Source organism: Nicotiana sylvestris, chromosome 8 (genome assembly GCF_000393655.2).
Source record: "Nicotiana sylvestris chromosome 8, ASM39365v2, whole genome shotgun sequence".
Lineage (NCBI taxonomy): Eukaryota > Viridiplantae > Streptophyta > Magnoliopsida > Solanales > Solanaceae > Nicotiana > Nicotiana sylvestris.
Genome location: NC_091064.1, coordinates 106,963,720 through 106,968,598, shown reverse-complemented (window position 1 = coordinate 106,968,598; position 4,879 = coordinate 106,963,720).

Below are 4,879 nucleotides of genomic sequence, written 5' to 3'. Positions count from 1 at the left end.
TTAACAACATTGTGAGATGATACCCTGTTTTGAAGGTCCCTCTCAAGAAGAAGAGCAAGCACTTCGAGCTCTGTCCATAAGGTTTTGACCTCAGGATATCATCTAAAACTGGGTAGTCCCTCATCCGGGACCTATCTACAACGCCTTAAGGTTACATACACTAAGTTCAAAGGAAGTTTTAAGGTGGCCCAGATTCGAACGAACCTCCACTCGGGGACTGCCCTCGAAAGATCAAAGGCAGTCCCTGTCCACGGGCCTCTGAACAAATTCTTCTCAAAGGTTGTCATGGAGCTAAGTGATAAATCACGGTTTTAAGGCCCAAAGCGTTACTTTCACTCGACTCAAAGTAAAGGCCCCGACGACCCGAGTTTATCGGATCAATCCTGGTTTGGCCCGAGGAACGGCAAAAGATTCCATGGGAAGCCGTGTCTATCAACGGAAGGCCAGAAAGAATACTCGCACCAGGGTTTGATATTAGCAGCAGCTGATAGAATGATGCATTCGGAGTCTCCATCAATAAAAAAAATATAGTAAGCATCAAATATAAAAGTTGAGGAAACGTCTTTATATTCATGAACATTTGATTACAACAGCCCGTGAGGGGTTCTTACATATGATAACAAAAGCCCACGAGGGGTCCTTACACAAAAATAAAGAAGCAAGAAGGTGGACATATTGTAGAAGCCTAGAACCTAATCTACTCTCAAAGGTTCATCTCCGGTAGCAGCATCTACGAGCACCACCTCCTCGAGCATGCATCCTCGATGGTGATACCTTCGACCTCCACCTCTTCTAGGTTCCCATATCAATCCCACGGAGCAATATCTCCGAGGGCGAAGATGAAGAAGAGGAAAGCGGGAAGGCAAAGAAGAGGAAGGTGATGCAGAAGAGGCAGAAAAAAGAGACATAGCCCACCAAAGCCAAAGGTTGAAGATTCGGCGGGCCTCAACCCTACTCGCACGGCCGCTCCGAGTCCACCTTCCGGGACATCATGCCCTATGAGCTTAACGGCCGATTGCGCCATTTTATCACTTGGGAAAAAACCCGAGGGATGAAGTGCAACACCTGGCCAATGTAGGAAAGTGAGCAGTGGTGTATAGTCCGAACACTCTCCCGAGCAGCGGTGTAGAGTCCAAATGTCCTCATAAGTTGATACAGGCTGACCCCCTTTGTCTCTTCACCTCGATCCAACGATGATAGCAATGATAGTCGTAACAACAACAATGACACAATATAATCTCGCTCGACAGGGGAAAGTCCAGGTAAAAGGCCATGGCTTGGCTTATAAGAACGCCGCCATAAAACCTTAAGGCTAGGGACCCCAAACATGGTGGGTAGTAATGGAGAAGGATAATGACAATGAGAAGAAAGGGATGGAAAGATGTTGAAAAGCACTTGGATGAAAAGATAGTATGGAAAGGCCCCCATTTAAAGGGGATGATAATGCGACCAACAATGCCATCAATACCTTTGAAAGATGGATCGACAGGCGCAATCAAAGAGTTATTGGAAACCGAGCCAACGGCAGTACTGTCGGTCTGAAGAATTTGAATCGGCAGCACATTGAATGACGCTGAAAAGACAAGTCCATGATATACCCCGGTTATCGCGAAGGCTTAGGTCACATGTTTATACCATCAGTATGACGCAAGCATAGGGAGCTCGAAGAGTCGAATGTCAAAATCGTTCCTTCTCGCTCCTCTCTAAAAAACGCGGGGACTATCTGTATACGGAGAAATCAGAGGAGCCAATTTCTCGTAGTTAAGGTATTTCCGATGGTCACCTCGGAGGTTCGAGGCCGCAGACCGAGCACTCTCACTCGAGGGTCGTCTACACTCGAACTCAAAATAACGACGACCTTGGGATTACGAAGACCTTGGTAATGGTAGAAATGGGAAGCTCCCTAGGCTTACAGCTAGGACTGACAGGGCCTAGTGGATTACTTTAAGACCCGAATAAGGGTGCCATCTAGTTGTCACATCTCCGTATCTTTGTAATTAATGCTTGTTGTACTATGTGGGATTCCCCTCCTATATAAAGGAGATCCTTGCTACTTTGTAAGGGGCTGTTGCCTCAATTGCTCCACATGAAATATATAAGAACTCTCTATTTGCTCTCTAACATATTCTCTTGATATTATTGCTTTCATTTATTATCTTCTTTGTTGTTCAACATTTATTGCTTATCATTGGCCATAAAGAGCCTTCGTTAATCTTAGTATAACTGTTAATCGTATTCCGACCCCCCTCGATAGCTCCCAGCCGAGCTCTGAAATCGACCTCGAGGCCCTGAATCAGCGAGCTCGAGGCCCCGATAATCGGCCCAACGGTTTGATTATCGCCCTATCCTTAACTCTCATTTCGTTTCTATGTCTCACATATATAGCATCAACTGCTTTACAAACTAGCATAAAATTAGATCACGCATTTTTAGAGTTCCATAAACAAATTTAATTGTTATTACAATTTTTATGGTAAACAATTATTGATTCCAGCGTTATGACTATTGTTGGGCAGAAAATATAGCGTAGCTACTTCACATGTTGAATCGACTATATATGGTTTCTACATCATTAACTGAAGCCATGTTACGTTGCACCAAAAGGAAAGTAAGGAGATGCATCATCAGTACTTTAACATAACAACGGATTCTTTTCTTTTCCTAAAACTTCTTGCCATGTTTATAGTCACGAATAGATTTTCAGAGGCTTTCTCCGGTCCTTTTTTGTACCACAAATGTACGTAGTAAACCATCTGTGAGTCAACCTCGGCATAATCAAAATGAGTGCTGAAGAGGTGCATGGAATTAGCTTGAAGGATCCAAGTTATACTCTTCGCTCTTTTTTCATTTAGAATGGTTCATCCCATCCCTAATTCCATCCAACTATAAAAGTGAGATACATTTTCTTTATATAGGAGAGGGGGTAAATTTATATATGTCAGTCGAGCTTGTGAAAGAAGTTGAACATACGGCAAAAGTTTTATTAATAAAGTACCAAGCTGGTACATAAACAGTGCTGACTAACCAACCTCCCAATCAAATTAATAACCTGTTTGGCCAACATTGTCCAAGACTAAAAGTGCTTTCTTAAAAAAAAAAAATGATACTACCTCCGGTCCACAATAATTGCTTTTTGACCCTTTTTTTGTGGTCCAAAATAATTAATTTTAAATGATTTCAAAAATAAATTATTTTTTTTTTCCTACATTGCCCTTAGAGTAAATAATGTTGGAGCATGTGTTAGGAGTATTTATATGAAGAGATAATAAAGGTTAATATGGTCAATTTTATTGCTAATTAATGTTAAAAGATGAATTTCTTAATATGTGTGAAAACAATTAAAAAATCATGTATTTTGGACCGAATGGAGTAATAATTAAGTTAATGCGTTTGACCAAGCTTTTAATACAAAAACTGTACTTTTGAATAGATGCAAAAGCTGTAAAAAGTTGCTTCTTCCCAAATTTACTTATTTGAAAAGCTGTCATGACCCAAAACACACCCGTCGTGATGGCACCTATCGTTGAACTAGGCAAGCCGACACATTTTCAAAGAACTCAATTTTATTTAATAATTTAGATAATAACCTTTTCCAAACAGAAATTCTGAATTAAAGAGATAGATTCAAATCAAAATACGGAAAATAAAACCCCAACAATCGGATGTCACTGAGTCATGAGCCAAACACTACTACAGATCTAAAATATAATAGGACAACATTGTTTGGAAATAATTCTAAATATGCTAAATGGAAGAATAAGGAAGGAGAAAGACGGGACTGCGATCATCAAGCAGCTACCTCGCTATCACCGACTGAGAATCCGTAACAGAAATGATCAACAGCCACTACCGTGGCCTGGGACACCTGGATCCTCACACAAGGTGCAGGGGGTAACGTGAGTACACAACCTCAGTAAGTAACAAGACCAAACTATGGACTGACAGGTAGTGACAGACTAAACCTCAACAATTAACAAATTTATCTGTACAGTAAAGTAGGCATGCTTTCCATTCAAGTATTCAACTCAGGATAATATAGTAAATGCAATACTGAACAATGCAAGGTAACAGTCTCAACATATCTCTAAGTACCAATACACAGTATGTATAAATGGTGTCGTGCACTCTCACTCTCAAGTATTCAACCACTTGGTACCGCATATGGCCATCCACCCCAGCAAAATTCATCCCGGAACATACACGATGCTGACTCTATAGTCGCTCGGTACCGAGGAAAAAGGGTAATCCAACCCAGCGTAGAAATCCATCTCCAGGAATCAATGCTTCAAACAAATCCATGTCCAGGGAAATCCATCCCTCTAACACCTCGGACAAATCTATGTCCAGGAAAATCCATCCCTTAAATATCATATGCGCTCACTGTGGGTTTGCTACAGACTCCGAAGGGGCTTCTACAGTGCAAGCGCAATCACAATCATCAACATAACTGCTGCGGCGTGCGGCCCGATCCCATATCAATCACTGATAACCAGGATCTCGGCCTCACTCAGTCATCACTCTCCAGTCTCACACACGCACGAGCTCACAATGCCATGCAACTAACCCGGAACAATGATATGATGTGCAATGTAATAATAGCTGAGACTGAGACATGCTATGATATGCATGATTAAAACTGAGTGCAAAGTATTAATGAAGCTAAAGAGATGACAGCAAGAAATGACCACTCGGGTCCCAACAGCATCGGTGTAAAGCCCTAACAGGATATCTAGCATGGTTTACAACATTTTTACTAAATAACATGATAGAAACACGAATATCAACAAGAAATAATCACTAAGCGGTGCCGTGTAATGTACCAGGCCGCAAATCTCACGGTGAACTCCCGCACGCCCGTCACTTGGCATGTGCATCACCT